Here is a 19813-nt window from a genome sequence, read left to right on the forward strand (position 1 = left end):
GCATGCATTATCTTATTATGTCTAGAAGGTGTCTTCAGTCAGTCAAGCCTTTGGCAGTGTTGGCTCCTCTAGCACTTGAGTCTTCCACAGAAATGCCTCACTCAGCAGCACGAAGCAGGACCCACCTTCAGCGGCAGGATGGAAATTGGGGAAGACCCTTTCCACCTGGAGTACATTAGCAAAATCTCTGTCTTTATTTCCTGGTCAAAAATTTCCCTTTTCTCAGCAAGATTCAATCTGAGGAATGCTGTGCATTTGACATGGAAAGTCAATTCTTCACACAGGAGGGGAAAATCGTTCAGATTCAACAAAGGGAGAAAGTAAAGTTTTGGGAAAGGAAAAGAGCTTCTGGCAGTGTCAGGCAAAAAGGGATTTTCTTCTGGTACCAGTGGGCAACACTACATTAGAGGCAAAAGAGCTCTGATTCCTTTGAGCTATTTATGTATTTACCCAGTTATTTTTGCATTTATTTGTTTATCTTGTATTAAATTTTTTTTTAATTTTTTTAATTTTTAAATTTATTTTAATTTTAGTTGTTTTATTTATTTTTTTTTGTTAATTTAATGGATCAAAATCTGTTTATTTGTTCCTTTCCCCTGTAGCCCCAAATTCTCTATAGGCCAGAATTTGACCTTAGAGCCGAACATCCCCACATGCTCTTTTATTCTCCTTCACCCTTCCAAGGTAACTGATAGGACTCTGGGGCAGAGGCAGGGTCACGGGCAGGGGCAGGGGTAGGGGCAGCAGCCAAAAGGTGACGTGTGTGGGCAGAGCCACCAAAGCCTTGGTCCCAGGGAAGTGGTGAATGCTTGAGTGATCCTCAGTCTCAATCGAAGTCGTGGGAGCCGTCATACTCAAACTCTTTGAGCACATCATAGGGGTATTTGTTCCATTTCCTCCGTTTAATGACACTTCTTTCCTCATCAGTAAAACTGCCATCTTCTTCATCAGACCCTGCGGTGCTCTCTGCATCACTGCTTCCTTCTTCCTCATCAGGGTACTCGTTACGCCAGCGATTCTCACTGTTTTCATCTTCTTCATCATCATCATCTTCTTCAATTTCCTCTGCTTGAACATCTGCTTCCAGTCCGCACTCCTGACTGTAGGGCTGTCCAGAGAGTTTGCTTTCCGTCCATGCGGGCGCACACGTCTCCATGTCCTTAAGGTCGTAAACGTAGTCTTCTTCTTCCTTATCTCGGTGCTCTGTTCCTTTTCCATCCTTGCAGATGGCCTGTGGCTCACGGCTCACCCTTACCGAATTAGAGGTTATCACATGTGGATGAGGTTTCTCGGGGCAGCTGGCAGGAATGGAGAGGGTCTCTTTCTGAGCAGCATCGTCATGAATGATATCACAAAGTTGGGATTTTTGCGCAGATGATGACGTGCCTCCTCTCTGTGACATTTCTGTGGCAGCGTCAGAGTCTGGTTTGTCTGTGTGAGCCCTTCTGGCAGCACCCAGAGCTGGCAGGGCTGCTTCTCCCTGTGCACATGCGGCCCGGCGTTTGAAGACCAGGCCATGGTGATCATCTTGCCAGGTCAGCAGCTTTGCTGAGGAGATCCTGATGGCTTTCCAGCGAAGGAGTCAGAGCTCTGGTGGCCTTCTCTCTGGTCATGTCTTGTCTGACATACTTCTGAACAGCTTCATTCCGGGAGCGCACCGTCGGCACCAGCTTAAAGACGTTGTCCTCCATGTACCCAGCCCTGCAACTACCACCCCCTCCTCGGAGGCCTGGATACTTAGCCGTTTAGACTCCAGGACCAGGGCCTCGGAAGGATCTGCTCTGCCCTTCCGTCTCGCCTGCAGCACCGAGGGGGGCCCACCTGCCTCTTTCGTCCTTGCACTCTTTTCCTCTACTTCTAAAACCATTCGTTGCACGTTATGGATTTGTTGGGGCAGCTTGGCCTTGCTCTCCTTCAGCTTGACACCACTGTGTCTGGATTCCTCCATCAGTCTTTGCAAATGTCAATATTCTTCATCCCCTAAGAACTGTTGCATTTTCCCATATTCAGAAAGAATGGAGTTTTCCCCAGTGTCTTCATCCTCATGTCGACTGGTCTTTTTCTCTCACTTGGCCCAAAGCCCTTTCAAAGTCCTCTTCTTTGTTCTTTAAGGCAGTGCGAGTCTCCTGGAGCTTGTCCTTGCCCTTGCCAGTGGTTGTTTCCAAGGGAAGCACTTGGTGATCCTTGTGCCTTGGGGCTAATAAACAGAAATCAGTGAAGACACTTTGGTCTTCCTCACAGAAGAACTTCTCTTTTCCCCCGTCTTGATCACATCTAGTCAGGCTCACCATCCTCTGCAGCCAATGACTTCTGAGTATTTTGCTAGTGATGGACAGATTCTGCAGGTTCCTGTTGGGCACGAAGTCACTGACTTTGATAAGCCTTCATTATTGTGGGCAAGTCACGCTTTCATTGGCTCCCTCCCTGCACGGGACAGGACACACTGTACAAAAGTCATGGCCACATTGGACAGTCACTGGGTTAGTGAAGTAGCCCAGGCCCATCGAGCAAGTGAACTCTGCCTTCAGATTTTCAAGTAGGGCTCTTGAATCCATGTTCTTAGGATTATGATTCCTTCCTTCTCAGAGATTCCACTCAGGACAGGACAGAGAATGCTAACTCTTCCACTAGAGCTCTGGCAGCAACTGATGCTGCCCCTGAGCTGTGGAGGCCTTTTAAGGAGCCTTCCTCTGCTTAGGCCCTCCCTTGATTCCACCCAGAGAAAGGTGTGAATTCCTCTGTGTGTAGGGGGCTTCTGGGCAACGCTCTACATCTGAGTTCTCCAACCTAGCAGGTGATGTTGAATCATGTCTCTGCATCTCTCCCATTGCAAAATTTCATAATTCTTGGAGTTGAGTTGTTTTCCCTTGGGTCATGAAAGCTGCCTTCTTGTTGGAGACACTTCTTTATTCCTTGGGAAAAACGTCAAGCCAATTTATTGTTTTGTCAATTTTTTGTGACTTCCCAGAGATGGACTTGGAGTCAAAAGGCTGGGCTTGCGTGGCACCTTCACTATTTTCTATCTGTGCCAGTGTGGGAGAGTCACTCAGTTGTCAGAGCCTCATTATCCTTCTGAATTCAAAACCAGGGCTAGATTAACCCAGGAGCTCTTAACCTGGATTCCCAAATTGCCATGGGGTGCATTAATGGATTTCGTAGGGTATGTGAAAGTACATGTTTTTGAAGATATCTTCATTTCCACTAAGATCTAAAAGAACATTTGCTTTGCCTTCAATTATTTACTGGATCTGGGGTCCATGGACTTCACCAGACAACTAAACAGGGCCAGGACACACAAAAAAGGAAAGGATGCTTTTGTAGAACAGTTTCTAAGGTTGTTTCACGTGGAGTTTCTGAGTTCCAAGTCAAACACTCTCCTAGAGGAGGGTAGAAGCATCTGAGAATGACATATCTTTGAAAGCAGGGATGTAGGGAAGAAGAAGCGCCTCAGCCAGAATTTGTCATCGTTCATTGACCCTAGAGTGCTCTGTCCTTTGGGAGAGAGCCAATGGAACAAGCAAGATGAATAATGGACAGCAGGATATGAAGGGGAGAACCTGAGTGAGTGCAAGGTGACTCAAGGCTGGCAGCAAGCTAGGAATTGGATACCCAGGGAAAAGGACAAGGTAATTCTGAGATTTCCTGACCTTCAGAAAGTAGGGTGTCAGAATCTTAATACTGGGCAAGATGGTGAAGGAGGCAAAATCCATAAAGGGCAGAGTCAGCTTCTTTGTGGATGCTACGTTTATGTCAGTCATGAGACCTGCATCACTTCTTCAACTGTAGGTCTTGACTACATGAGCGGCCTCGAAAATTTAGCAACAGTTAGAGGTTTCTGACCAGGCAAGGAACAAATATTAACTAAAAACAAAATGCCTAAGGAATCCGAGGTGTTTCTGTTAGCCTGTTGATTCTGAATATAAAGCATGCCCACAAAGTTTGCTCACAAACATGCCCACTTTGCATTGCCCATGCCATAAGGCCACCCAACACCAACAAACTGTGGTTCTTATGATAATTCCCTGATCTCTCTAGAGCTAGAAATCCCTTCAGAGACCTCACGCATGGTTCCTTCTTTTTACAGGTAAATCCATTAACAGCCAGGGAGATTAAGTGAGTATTTGCTCTGCTCTCCCAAAACTTTAAACCTACTGCACTCTGAAGCTGGGAATTCAATGGGGCCCTGTCTAAGGGCTCTTCTGGACCCTTATAGTTTGAGAGTGGTTATTAAGAGTAATTGTGGCTGTTTCCCTCCCAGCCTGAAGTCTTTCTTTTTCTGGGCTTCATTAAAGGGGCCAGGCCCTGGCTGCTTCTTAAACAGTCCTATCCAATGAATGGGCGCTGCCTCACCCTAAGTGAGTGCCTGCAAACACCTTGGCCTAAAGGGCCCAACCTGGGTCATCTCCAGTCATCCTGAGTAATATCAGGTCTCTGGATTCAGATGGCTCTGGAGGAGAAGTGAGGCTGGTGACCTGCACAGCTCTCCCCCACTCAAAACAAAATCAAGCTCAAGTCATGTCTTCATTCTTCTAATGGCATTGTCTTCTTCACCAAAGAAAGACAAACACAATTCTCCTGCTTTGTAAGGACGATTCTTTTCTGGGATGTAGCTATTTCTTCTTTTGTTAGACTAAAAGAGTTAAGCAGGCCCTCACCGTAAGATGAATATGATGATAGGGCTATTCTTAGGCAGCAGAGTGAAAGTTCTCAAAGCACTTGTGTTATAGGAGCCTCCACTTGGTCAGCAATTAGGGGAATTAAAGCTACAGTTTTAGCTACCTGGTCAGCTAAGTCATTTCCATGGGCATATAAGCTGTTTTCTCAGTTTCTGCCCTGGAATTTTAATTACTGCTACAGTCTGGTCAAGAAATAAACAATATAATGGATGAGAAATCTGTTTCTGATTCTTAATGGTGTGAAAAGATGAGGAAGCCCTTTCCAAAGCATTCCAAAGCCAGGTGCCACCCCAAATGTGTATCAGCTCTCAGTACAAATAATCCTCCCCCCCCCCCCCCCATTTTAAAAACCCTGGCTAGTACCTGGAGTTGGGCTTGTTGTGCCAAAGGGGAATCAGGTAGTGATGAAACTTCAACCACTTCTGTGGTTGTGGTGATGCCATAACCAAGAACCAAATTTCCTTTCTCATTTCTGATGCAGGATCCTTCAGTATACCAGTCAAAGTCTGCTCCCTCTAAGGGGGTTTCGTTCCAGTCCTCCCGTGGAAGGATTACATCCAGATAAATTATAGTCATGTTCTGAAGATTCATCCTCATGTTCTACCTCAGGCATATAGATGGCAGAATTGAGTGTGTTTACATGTTGTTTGGTCAGGTTACGTTTGTGTAAGAGTCACTGCAAGTTTTCCTAGCCTGATAGAGGACAAATGTTGGGTACAGTGTGAATTCAGGAGTATTTCAACTGCATTGTGGATATGTAACATTGAGGGAGAGTCAAGGCCAATGTCCTCAGTGAGAGAAATAAGGGCAGCTGTGGCCACTACTTTACAAAAGCAGCCTGGGGGTCACTGAGGGACACTGTCTAGACTTTTGCTATAGTATCCCACAGGATGAAACTTTTCACCCTGTTTTTGTTTTGGTGCACCAACTGCATTCTTTTCTTTCTGAAAGACAAATAAATCAAATGGGAGGAAATAGTCGGGGAGGCTTAAAGTTGGTGGATGTTAGAGGGCCAAATCCAGAGAATCAAAGGACTTTTGACCATCAGGAAAGAGACCCAAGAGCTCAGGTACAGAATCCATTAAAAGATAACAAAGGGGGTGGGCAATGAATCGAAAGTCAGAGATTCAGAGACACAATATCCTGCCAGACGAAGAAAGGTACAAAGCTGAAGATTGATTCAGGGAACTGAGAGATAGCCTTAAGGCTGGAGGAGTGTAGGCAAAGGATGGAGGCAGAGAAGTGATTTCTTAGGAACTTGACCCCACAAGCTAGGGGGAACTCAGTTAAGAGACAGATGGTTGGAAGAGGTTAAGGATAAAAGACCTAAAAGTGTGTGTGTGTGTGGGGGCTTTCAGAGGTGGAAAGTGTCAGACATAACACAGAAAGAACAAAAACAAAAAGAAATGAGGAAGAGGTTCATTTTAGGTCAAATAAGATAGTGCTCTCTTTCATTTATGGAGCAGATCACATGCTAGTAAGTGGCTAAGGGTCTCAGGGACCAGAACAAAGAGATGAAAAGTGGTAATTACACCAATATAAAGGAAGAGAGGTTCTGAGATATGGACTGCAATGGATTTATTAGTGTTCTCCACAATTGAAAAGCACTCATGATCGCAGGAAAGGGAGGCAAGAAAGGCAGAGGGTTTTAAGCTGATAGTGTGGTACTGGTGTCACCTGGAGCAGACACCTCTTGTGCCTGCATGAGCAAGGAAGTAACTCCAACAGCAGTCATGGAGTAAAGGACATGGTCTAAAGATTCCAAGCCTTGTACTACTCCATCTCTTTCCCACCTCCCCAGAGCCTCATCATGCTGAGCGATTGGTGTATTGATAATGCAGTTTTGCTTATTGTTCACACAATTTTACCTCTTAATGGGAAGATTTCCCCACCCATTAATGGGCCTACCCATTAAGGGGAATTTGATGAGGGAAGATTTTTAGAAAGGGCCACACTTTTTGTTAATGAGGCACTGGTTCTCAAGTGTTGTAGTGCTCGCAGGCTCTAAAAAATGTATAAAGGCTCTGAAGTGAGGTTTTACTTTGGGGCTTAGTGATTCCAAGTGTTTGTTTGGGCAGATGAGACTGTAGGCAGCTTCTAAGGAGCCTCTAGCTTTCAAAAACCAGATGCTGGTACTTCTTTCTTCGGTAACTATGTATGTGCAGAAAGTTATCTGTCTGTCGGTCTGTCAGGCAGCTAGAAGCATTGTCTGTTCAGAATTTGATTGCTCTGTATTGTCTCTGAAGGTCAGGGTGCTGACTTTTTCCTATGAACTAAAGAAATGATATATGTGCTTGATGTTGCCTCAAAAGTTACTTTCCTTTAGAAAAGCAGATTGCCCTGCTCTGTATATCAGGGTGCTTACTTTTACAAGTGATTGTAAGGCAAGTCCCTCAATATTTTCTGGGGTACTGTACCGCCAAGGCAATATTCACAGCACCAGTGGCGACTATGAACATGCCAGCATGGGTGTCAATCGAAAAATATAAAAGATCCTCCATATAGGAGGCACCAGAAAAACATTTATTTAAACCCCATAAAACCAGATCCCAGAGCCAGAAAGCAAAATCAGTCTTGGTGACCAAGAAGTTAATAAACGTGATCCTAGCAGGGGGCAAAGCCATTCTCAAACCTCCCCTCCCCCAGCCAGGGCCTTCTCACTGTCAGCTGTCACATTGTACCAGTTGCCTGTGTTCTTTCCCCTCTGACCTGACCCCACCCACTCACTCCACCCTTCCTCCTCTTCAGCAATCTCCTTCCACCACATGTGACCCAGGCTTCCAGGCGATTTAAGCAGATCATATGAACCTATTAATTAATAAGAAAGATCTTTCCATTTTAAATTGCTCTTACAGGTACTTACCCTTTTTCAGCGTCTACCTTAGATTTTATTCTGCATGCTGTTCACCTATGACAAAGTTTCTTAAAATCAAAATAGTCTTCTAACTTGTGATTCTTATGAAATGATCCTGATGTTGTAGGGGAGAGGGGAGGACAGATGGGCAGTTGCAGCTGCATCAGTGTGTCAAGGAAAAAGAATTCCTTTTAGCTTTTCTAAGTTACTTTGAGCTACTTTCATCCTCCTCTGCTAAAGTGACAGCCAGCTATGCTGTAGTCTTGAGGAGGAATCCAATTTCAGAATGTTGCCAATAAAAAAAAATCTAAGTTTATTTTGAGATGGGTAGATGAAGACATTTAACAAAGTAGGAGGTAAAGTGAACTTGTTCCACTGCACTATGGTGCTTGAGATCAGATTCCATATCAAAAGCTTAGGTGAGTCTGTCATAAAACTGATAAAACCGATTCCCCAGGGATCTGTTTAGTATGTCTGACCTTTGTTAAATCAGCGAATCAAGGAAATCAAATGGATATGGTCTCAAAGAATTGTTCATTCACAACTTGAGTGAAGTGGTAATGTTCCTTACCATTTGTCCCTCTGAGTCCCAATTTATCTTAAGATCCTCTTCCAGCTGTTCCCAGTCAGCTTTTTGGCACCTCTTCTTTACTGACCAGGGCAACTCTGATACAGTTCAGGTTACCTGGGTTTGTATGAACACAAGATGAGTTGGAAGTGCTCAGCAAAGCGTGGGTGGTCCTCCCTGGGATTGCGATACCATTGGCCAATAACCTAAAGATCCCTATGCCAACAGGGCTCAAAACTATAGGTTGTGATGAAGCCGCCATCATCATCATTATCATTATTTTTATTACAATTTTACACATGAGCAAACTGAGACAAACAGAAGTTTAATATGTTTTAAAATACGGGGGAAAATATCTTCATTCTCCAGAGTCCATCTAAATGAAATATCTTACTTCTATTGCAAGAAAATGTGGTTCCCAAGTGAAAAGATTATCCCTCTCATGAATTCACCATTCTCACAAACTGAAGGTAAAAAAATGAAAGGATCAAACATCACAGAAAGTGGATTTCATTCTCCTGGGATTCCACAACCACAAGCCTTTCTGTTTGGGATTTTCCTATTCATTTGCCTTTGTATGCTGAAAGGAAATGTTCTTATCAATGCAATAACCCAGGTTGATCCACGTCTCGAAAAATTCATGCACCTTTTCTTCAGAAACATTTTGTTGTTGAAGTTTTGTTACACAACAGTCACTATCCCCAAATATTTATGGGCTTTTGGACCCAGAATAGAGATCTTTTTTGGACTGTACTGTACAACTTTGCTTATTTCTTATTCTGGGAGCCCTTGTAGCACCAATGTGATATTTACATCACCTACCTAGGCCATGAATATCCCAGAGCAATTCTGAATTGCAAAATACCACAGACTGTCCACATGAAAGGCAGAACTGGAACATTTATTCGGACACCAGAAATCCAAATCCATCATAGCAATAAAAATTTATGCACAATAACAATTCTCTCATCATGAAACTCAAAGTGTGTGTCAAACTAATGGTTGACTCTTGGATCAGGCAATCCCCATGGAAGTAGGGTTGACATATCAGATTTTTACTTTGTCCTTTTTTCCTTTGTTCTCATGAACTCAGGTATGTTTTCTGTCATGCTTCTCTATTAGTGAAATTGGCCTGTAGGATGGTACTTGGAATGAATTGCCTGTCTTTGCCAATGCTGTGCTATTTGGCATGTATCTCTTTATATTGACTGTTGTGTCTTACATTAGAATCATCAGCACCATACTGAAGCTGCCATCAATCACAGGGAGACAAAAACAAAGAGACAAAAAAATCCCCTTCTCCACTTGTTTCACTCACACATAATAGTTGTAGGCTTATTGGTATTGGTAAATTTTGCTTTCCACATTCCACTAAACAATACTTTTAGAGAAAGTACTTTCTCTTTTCAACTCGACTGTGAATCCCATGTTTATCACTATGATATATTGTTCATGGATCAAGGATGTAATCGATGAAGAAATTGCTATGTAAGTGATTTGGATCTAGAACCAAATAAATATAAAGATTCCTACCCCACTCTCCAACTTCTCTCAAAGTATTTATCACAGAAATCAACTCTAGAATCCTGAGTTTTCACCCTTTACGATCTGCAGTCAAAAATCTCAAATTCTCACTGTACACAATCTAATTTTAAATGCTAGACAGATTATAGATTGATATGGGAATAAGTATGTATAAATATATGTATATATGATATATATGTGTTTATAGATAAATATAGTGTAAATCGAATTCATCTTCAGTGCATTTTTCTTAAAGATTCGCTTTCCTCTAGTAGAGAGAAGTTGCTTTTATTACCTGAAATTTCCAAACTCCTACAGGTCATATCTAAAACACATAGGAGCCTGAAGTCATCCACTCACTCCATATGTTTTCACCAACCTTTCCCTATTTTATTGATCTAAGAGTCCAATTATTTTTAAAAAGCTGTTTTCCCTCATCCTTTCATGATGACTATTCAGCTAATGCTTTGATTAACCCTTCTGACTCCAGAGCCAGTGTTCTATCAGTTGTGCCACCTAGTTACCTCCAATCATAATGGAGTGGTTTGCCATTTCCTTCTCCAGTGAATTAGGCAAAGAGATGTTAAGTATTATTTGCCATGGGAATAAGCTAAAAATCTTGCTCTCAAGATCAATGGTGAATCAAAGATGTCCAATATCACCACTATTTATTCAATATTGTCCTAGAAATATTAGATATAGCACTAAGGGAAGAGAGAGAAATTAGAAGACTTAGAATCGTCAACGAGGAAATAAAACTGTCAGTCTTTGAAGATATTATAATGGACAGAATCCTAAAGAAGCCACTAAAGATAAGTTGAAATAATGTAAAACATATGACCACTTCTCCCTAAATAAGTCAATAATTAAATATGACAGAGAGAACATCTATGAAGATATGAACAAGAGAACTTATGAAACCTGGACTGTGAAGATGGAGAGAGGAGCAGTGGGAACAGGAGAGGACATTTCCCTCTCAGCTGTGTCCATAGTTAACCCAATTCAGTTATTTTCCTAAGCCTCGAAATATATATATATATATGTATATATATATGTATGTGAAACCACAAGTCATGTATCAGAGTGCTTAGTAAAATAATACTCTTTTCAAACATACAGAAGCAAATAATTTTAGCATAGTTTCGTTCTCATGGCTATAAACTTGATATGGAGCAAGGTTTCTCAACTTTTGCACTTGCCATCCCATTTCATCCAAGAAACTTTTACATGATCCTGGATATATAGGTGTATAAAATAGGCATAGAAATTAAGCATTTACTGTTAATAAGTCATAAAGAAAATGATTTTTAAAACAAATATTTGGTATACATACCATTTTACCATTTTTAAAGATTACAAAACATTTGCACAATAATAAGATGGATGTGCTTGTTTACTTTGACATAAAGAATTAAACTTTGGAGGAGTGTTTGGTAAAGCAGGATGTAGGGCATTCTCAACCTTTTTCAGAGTTGATTGCTGTTTTGATTTTCTAATTGTCAGTGGTAACAATGCCATTTCAGATGAGTATATAGTAAAAAGTGGTAGAAGTATGTTTAGGTTTATTTCAGAAATTGTTGGGATTTCTGTCCTAATCAAAACCAAAATTCATTTAACAAGTTTTTAGGAAACTCAAGTTTTAGTGTCACTTGATAAATCACCAAATTCTTTTTGAACTCTTAATGGCAGATGAGTGACTTTTTTTCTTTGTTTCAATTGTATATGATTTATTTTATAAACCCAACTTAGTTTCTTAGAATCAAAGTTTGAAAGGAAGTGTTTCTGAAACTGTGTATCTAGGCACTTCAGATGATCAATTATAACTGTTACAATTAAATCTTTGGGAAGGTTATTTTCAATTATAACATCATCCACAGTTGTAAACATTTCGAAAGAACCAGTTCCACCCTATCATTTCATATGTTAAATTCTTAAGTAAAATATTCAATTTTATCTTTTAACATAAATGTTACAAGCAAAATGTTTAAATCATCGTGTTTTTTGAAAATATCCAACAATTGACATAGTTTTGAAAGTCATAAATTGTCATAAAAATAACGAAATCAGATTTCTGTTCATTCACAAATAAAACAACTTTATCTATGAGTCTCAATAACCTTTTAAAACTTCACCCTGTAGAGAACCACCTTACCTTTGCATGTAGTAATAAACTTTTGTAATCAGAATCCATGTCGTTCCTAAAGTTTGAAAACAAATGACTATTAAGGGCACAACTTTTAATGAAGTTGATGATTTTGATGGTGTCACGAAGCACAACATTTAACTATTTTGATATATTTCTGGCTACAGGTTTGTTCGCTGCCACCAGCTTTAACTTTTGCTACAAATACAACATTCTTGTCCATCATTGCTCCATTATTATCTCAAATGCATTTTTTCCACTGTAAACTTTCGTTTGTGAAAAATTCAATGACTTTAACATACATCTCTTCCCCTCCTCTGTGCCCTTTGAAAGGGGAACAAAGCTATAATCCCTCACGTATGCTTGCTTCATGAATGTATTTTAATAAAGTAACTGTGCCATTTTAGAGACATCAGTTGTTTCATCTAACTGAATGGTAAACTTTGGGCTCCCCTTAAACCTGGTAATAAGCTACTGGAATTGGTCACGAATAATTTCAGAAATTCTGTTGGAAACAGTATAATTCAACTAAGGAATTTTACAAATTTTATTCCCATATTTTCCCCATGAACTATTTTTTGACATTTTAAAAGCAATATCTTCTATCTCATAAAGCTTCTGAGTTTTTGCAACCAAATAGGAAGTTTCATAAAATGAAAGTAAACGTGTTTTGTTGATGACAACAGATTTCTCAAAACATTGCTGTTTTTTATTTAAAGGGTTTAAAAGACATTAAAACATTTATTTAGTTTATTGCAGTATGCTTGGTAATACGTTGTTATTTTACATTCACTGGTTTCATGCTCTCCACAGACAAAAGTTTATTACTAATTAAGCAAAGAGATTTATCCACACCATCATCATTATTAGACGTAAATGCAAATTGCAAAAATGATTTGACATATTTTCCTTTTTTTGTCAATTTAAGTGTACTACATCCTAGTAGCAAAGACTGTTGCATTATCATTGGTATTTTTACTGTTTCGGTCTAAATTTAGCCTCTTATCCATAGCCAAAAAAATATTTTTGTCCTAAAATATAAATAAATATTGCAAATAATTTCTCACATAAATACTTGGTTTAGTGAATGAAATTATATTTGCTTGTGCTTAATTTTTTAAAAAAAAAACAATTTAAAATGTATTCATACCTATATATACATAAATTAAATAAATGGCGGAGAAGTATTATTAAAAGACTTTTGTCTTTATTTGTTACAATTAAAAGCTGTGTTTCTGTAAAAGAACATAGCAGCTATTTTAATAATCAAGCATTGTAACACAATAGAATCCAAAAATACACTAATTTGTTACATACATGCTGAAGAATTATGGTAGGAAAACATTAAAAGTTGTTATTTTCTGTAATTAAACAATTATGTTTCCGTAACAGCAGAAAACTTTGTGTGTACTGTAAAAACACTGCAATTCATAACATACAATGCTCTTGAATCTGAACTGAGGTGTTTCTGGTAGCATTTTTGGCACTGTGTGGTGTGACGGCATGCACAGTGCAATGTGTGCATGTTGTGTTTTCAGAACCAAGGCTGCAGTGAAGTCCTATGATGCAGCATGTGAAAACACTACCAGAAACACCTTGGTTTCATTATGCGTTTGATTTTGAATTAATTTTTGGTTGTTGCACATTCAGAAACCTTTTACTGTTGCCAGATTTCTGATGACCCCCACATTGTCATGACCCACATTTTAAGAAATGCTGAATAAAAATGTTAATGACATCTAGCACTCCATTATCTTAATGTGTCACAAATAATTTTAGCCATTTACATATTTTAGGATATCTAGGCAGTTTCAAAATGTTTGTAATTGCATATAATACTGTTATGAAAATCTTTGGATAGTTCTTTTAGAAAAAAACTTTCAAATATATTCATCTCTACTGCTTTTGAGTATGGTTTGCTTTTGATATGGATTCAGTGATTGAACTTTCTTCTTTTACCATTAAAGAAATGAATTGCTATATACACACCTTTTCAAATGTTTCATTTTTAAAATTTAATTTTTTCTGATATCATAGGATCAGAAGATTATACCTGTAGAACTAGGGAGAAAATGACCCAGAAATTGTTTAGTTCGTTTTTTTCCTCTCTCCTTCTCTTTCTCTCCCTCTTTTTTTGCCTTCCTTCCTTCATTTTTCTCTTCCTTCCTCCTTCCTTTCCTCCCTCCCTTCCTCCCTCCCTTTCTTCCTTCTTCTCTCCTTCTTTCCGTTCCTCCCCACTTCCTCCCTCCCTCCCTCCGTTCCTTCCTTCCTTCCTTCCTTTCTTCCTTCCTTCCTTCCTTCCTTCCTTCCTTCCTTCCTTCCTTCCTTCCTTCCTTCCTTCCTTCCTTCCTTCCTTCTTTCCTTCTTTCCTTCCTCCCTGTCTTTCTTATCCTATCCATTAACAGTAGGATGAGTTGGGTCAAATGATTCAAATTTTTAAAAATATTTTTATTTATTTAAAAATACTTTAAATTTTTAAAAATACTTAAAAATACACGTTTAAGGATAAACATGTTACCTTTAAGTTGTCTCTGTATCCTGTCTTCAAGTCACAATCACTTTGGCTTATATAGAATTTGTGTGTTCTTATACCATTGTTGTCCTTTGCTTCTCTTTTGCCAGATTTTCTTTCACTTCAGCATTTTTGTTTTCCAAATCTGTTAAACTTTCTTTTACTTATTTAGCAAGACACTCGATTGTGGATTCAGGTTTTTTATGCCCCTGGTCTGCTAAGTGTGTCCCTATTATCAGCTAACTCTAAGAATTAGAGTTTTTCCATGGTAATTCAGAAGTATTTTACCTTATCAGGTTTCTCTCTCATTTGTCCTGTCATTTCATCTGCAGTTTTTATTCATCTGGTATATAATCCCTTTCTTTGATGGTTACAGAGTTAAGAGTTTGGAAAAAAATGACCAATCTGCCATATTGCTGGTTGCTCATGATCTTTTATCTGAACTATTTCAATAGCTTCCTAATTGTTCTTCCTGCCTCAAGTTTCTTCCTTTTCCACTTAATTGCCCACATAGCTTTCAAAGTAATATTCTTAAAACACAAGTTTATTTATATTCCAATCTGCTCAAAACACTGTAGAAACTCCCTATTCACTCTAGAATACAATATAACTTCTTAGTTTGACATGTAAAATCCTTTATAATCTGGCTCAATCCTAACTTTCTATGCTTAATATGCATTATCCCAGTTCACACACTCTACATTGCATCCAGATTGAACTATTTTCTATTTTCTATATCTATCAGTTCATACCCCACCTTCATGCCTTTGCATGTGCTTCCTGTTTGGAATGCATTTCTTCTTAACCAATGCCTGTTAGAAGCGCTACTTTCTTTTTTAAATAGACTCAAGTGTTATGTGTCACATGAAATTCTTTTTGTTTCCCTCAGTTGCATCTGTAACTGTCCTGGAAAGAGATATGGGAGAGAAAATTTAAGATTTTTTGGTCTACCAGAAAGCCACGGGAAAAAGAAGAGCATGAACAATATCTTCCAAGAAATCATCAAGTAAAACTGTGCTTAGGCCCACTATTCAGAGGGCAAAATAGTCATGGAAATAATTCACAGTCGCCTCCTGAAAGAGAGTCCAACCTGAAAATGCCAAGGAATATTATTGCCAAATTCCAGAACTATTAATTTGAGGAGAAAGTACTGCAAGCAGCGAGAAAGAAACAATTCAATTATCGAGGAACTGCAGCCAGGAACCCACAGGACCTTGCAGCTTCTATATTAAAAGATCACAGTGATTGGAAGACGATATTCCATATAGCAAGGGAGCTGGGACTATAATCAAGATTCAATTACCCAGGAAAATTGAGAGTAATATTTCAGGGAAGGAGACGGACATTCACCAAAAGAAGGGATTTTCCGAACTTCCTGATGAAAAGGTTGGAGCTCAATAGAAAATTTGATCTTCAAATACAAGTCTGAACAGAGGCACAAAAAGGTAAACAGGATATAGACAAACTGTTTATAGTCCTATAAGGGGAACATGATACCTGCTAATCTTGAAAAATAAATATTTATTATGATATTTAAAAGGGACATACATAGGTAAATGGAGTTGGTATAAACTAAATGATGGGATGATAAAAAATGTGATTTAAAAGTGTTAAGGGATTGTAGCAGGAGATGTGAAAAGGAAGAGGGAGAAAACACCAAATTACATCACAGGAAGAGGCACAAAACATATTACAGTGCAGTGAAAGAAGGTAAGGAGATGAGCACTGTGTGAGATTTGGTCTCATCTCATTTAGTTCAAGGAGGGATGTAACTAGCCCTACAGGAAGTAGAAAAGGAAAGAGGAAAGAAAAGGGAAGGGAGCCTAAAAGGGAGGGAAGAAGTAGTACAGGAAAGGGGGAGTAAAAGGGAGATGGACTAATAGAAGGGAGGGAAGACTGAAGGAGCCTGTGGTCAAAAATTAAAACTATTTTTTTAAATTTTATTTTTAAATTTTATTTATTTTTAGTGTTCTACAATCACTACCATATAACTTACATTTTTTTCCTCCCTCCATCTCCTTCCCCCTTACCTTAGCCCTCCCTCCCCAAGATAGCATACAGTATTATGTAGGTTCTACACATACATTCCTATTAAATACATTTTCAATATAGTTAAGTTGTATAGAAGAATTAAAATGAATGGGAAAAATCATATAGCAAATGTAATACAAAAGAAAATGATATACTACATTCTGCGATTGAATTCTGTAGTTCTTTCTCTGGATGTAGAAAACATTTTGCCTTAAAAGACCACCGGCAATTTTTAAACTCTTTGCATTGCAATGAAGCTCCAAGTCTACCAGAAAAAATCCTTGCACACTGTGGTTGTTGCTGTGCACAAAGTTCTCCTGGTTCTGCTCCCTTCGTTCAGCATCAGATCATATAAGTCTTTCCAGACCTCTCTGAAGTCTTCCTGTTCATCCTTTCTTATAGAAAAATAGCATTCCATCATATTCGTATACCATAATTTATTCAGGCATTCCCTAATTCATGGGCATTCCCTTGATTTCAACTTTTTGGCCACCACAAAGAGAGGTGCTATGAATATTTTTCTGCATGGGGGATCCTTTTTCATTTTGATGATCACTTGGGGATACAGCCTTTGAAGTGGTATTGCTGGGTCAAAGGGTATGCTCATTTTTGTAACCCTTTGGAGATAGCCCCAAATTGCTCTCCAGAATGGGTGGATCAACTTACAGCTCCACCAACAATGAATTAGTATTCCAGCTGTGGCACATAAAATTCTATTTTGGAAGGGAATTGAGAAGGGAGAACTAAAAGTACAAATAGGGGAAAATGGGATGGAGAGAAAGACACAGATATTAATCATAACTGTGAATAAGATGAACTCGGATAGAAGAATGGATTAAAATGCATAATTCAACAATGTTATTTACAAGAAACACATTTGAAATGAGGGATACACATAGGGTAAAGGTAAAAGGTTGGAGAAGAATTTATTGTGCTTTAGTTGATGTAAAAAAAGCAAAGGTAGCAATCTGAATATCAACCAAAACAAAAGCAGAGATAAATTTAATCAAAAGAGTTAAGAAAGGAAACTATATCCTGCTAAAAGGCACTGTAGAAAGTGTAGCAATATCATTATTAACATATATGTACCAAGTGGTATAGCATCCATACTATTGGAGGAGAAGTTAAAGAAGTTGTAGGAAGAAATGGACAGCAAAACTAGACTAGTGGGTGACCTCAACGTCCCCTTCTATGACCTTGATAAATCAAACTTCAAAATAAACAAGAAAGCAGTAAAGGAGGTGAATAGAACTCTGGATAAGGTAGAAATGATAGAAATCTGGAGAAAACTGAATGGGGATATAAAGGAATATACCTTTTCCTCAGCAGAACAAAAATTGACCATGTACTAGGGCATAAAAACCTTGCAATCCAGTGCAGAAAGGCACATATAGTTAATACATTCTACTCAGGTCATAATGCCACAAATGTTACACTTAATAAAAGGTCATAGAACCATAAATGAAAAATTAACTGGAAACTAAATAATCTAATCCTAAAGATTGAATGGGTTAAGCAGCAAACCATAGATACAGTCAACAACCTCATTCAAGAGAATGAAATAAGGAGACCACCCACCAATCTTATGGGATGCTACAAAAGCAATTCTTAGGGGAAATTTGATATAATTGAATGCATACATGAATAAAATAGTGAAAGGGCAGATCAATGAACTAGGCATGCGGCTGAAAAAGCTCAAAAAAGAACAAATTGAAAATCGCCAAGAAAATACTCAACTAGAAATACTGAAAACTAAAGGAGAGAATAATAAAATTGAAATTAAGAAAACTATTGACCAAATAAATAAAACTAGGTTTAGATTTTATGAGAAAAGCAATAAAATAAATCACTTTGATCAAAAAAAAGGAAGAAAACCAAATTACCAATTTCAAAATATAAAGAGGGAACTAACATTCAATGAGATGGAAAATAAAGCAGTAATTAGAAATTACTTTGCCCAACTGTATGCCCAAAAATTCAACAATCTATATGAGATGGATGATTATTTTATTTTTTATTTTTATTATTTTCAGTGTTCTATAATCACTTCCATATAACTTAGATTTTTTCCCTCCCTTCCCCATATTTCCCCACTCCCTCCCTGAGATGGCATACAATTTTATATAGGTTCTACACAAACATTCCTATTAAATACATTTTCACCATAGTCAGGTTGTATAGAAGAATTAAAATGAATGGAAGAGATCATATAACAAACCAAAACATAGTAAAAAAAGAAAATGATATGCTACATTCTGCAATTGAATTCCATAGCTCTTTCTCTGGATGTGGAAGGCATTTTACCTTAAAATACCATAGGGAATTTTTTAAGTCCTTGCATTGCAATGCAGTTCTAAGTCTACCAGAAAAAATATCCTAGAACACTGTGGTTGTTACTGTGTACAAAATTCTCTTGGTTCTGCTCCGTTCGCTCAGCATCAGTTCATATAAGTTTTTCCAGGCCTCTCTGAAGACTTCCTGCTTATCATTTCTTAGAGTATAATAGTATTCTATTAAATTAATATACCACAATTTGTTCAGTTATTTCCCAATTGATGGGCATCCTCTTGATTTTCAGTCTTTCGCCATCACAAAGTGAGTTGCTATAAATATTGTATATATGTCGGACACTTTCCCCTTTTTGTGATCTCCTGAGGGTACAGTCCTAGAAGCGGTGTTGCTGGGTCAAAGGGTATGCACATTTTTGTAGCCCTTTGGCATAGTTCCAAATTGCTCTCAAGAATGGCTGGATCAGCTCACAGCTCCACCAAAAATGAATTAGTGCTCCAACTCTCCCACATCTTCTCCAAAATTTATCATCTTGCTGTTTTGTCATGTTAGCCAATCTGATAGGTGTGATGCGGTATTTCAGAGTTGTCTTCATTTGCATCTCTCTAATAAATAGTGATTTAGAGCATTTTTTTCATATGACTATGGATAGCTTTAATTTTTTCCTCTGAAAACTGCCTGGTCATATCCTTTCATCATTTGTCAATTGGAGAATGACTTGGGTTCTTGTACATTTGACTCAGTTCTCTACATATTTTAGAAATTAGGCTTTTAGTACAGACACTAGTTGCAAAAAATTATTTCCCAGTTTTCTGCTTCCCTCCTTATCTTGGTTGCATTGGATTTGACTTTGCTAAAACTTGTCAACGTAATCAAAATTATCCATTTTGCACTTCATAATGTTTTCTATCTCTAGTTTAGTCAAAAGTTATGCCCTTCTCCATACACCTGATACATACAGTATTTCTTGCTCCACTAATGGGTTTACAGTATCTAGTATATGTAGATCATATACCCATTTGGACTTTATTCTTGTGTATGGTGACAGGCCTTGGTATAGGGCTAGTTTCCGCCACACTGTTATCCAGTTTTCCCAGAAAATTGTGTCAAACAGTGAGTTCTTCTACCAGAAACTGGGGTCATTGGGTTTATCAAAGAGTATATCACTATATTCCTCGACAACTGTGTCTTGGGTATCTAACATGTTCCACTGGTC

General features: G+C 38.6%; 1 pseudogene; it reads right to left on the minus strand.

Moving 5' to 3' along the window:
* Nucleotides 1-745: 745 nt before the first annotated feature.
* LOC140516788 (probable RNA polymerase II nuclear localization protein SLC7A6OS) lies at nt 746-1948 on the minus strand (annotated as a pseudogene).
* Between the last annotated feature and the right edge of the window lie 17865 nt (nt 1949-19813).

Source organism: Notamacropus eugenii, chromosome Y (genome assembly GCF_028372415.1).
Source record: "Notamacropus eugenii isolate mMacEug1 chromosome Y, mMacEug1.pri_v2, whole genome shotgun sequence".
NCBI lineage: Eukaryota > Metazoa > Chordata > Mammalia > Diprotodontia > Macropodidae > Notamacropus > Notamacropus eugenii.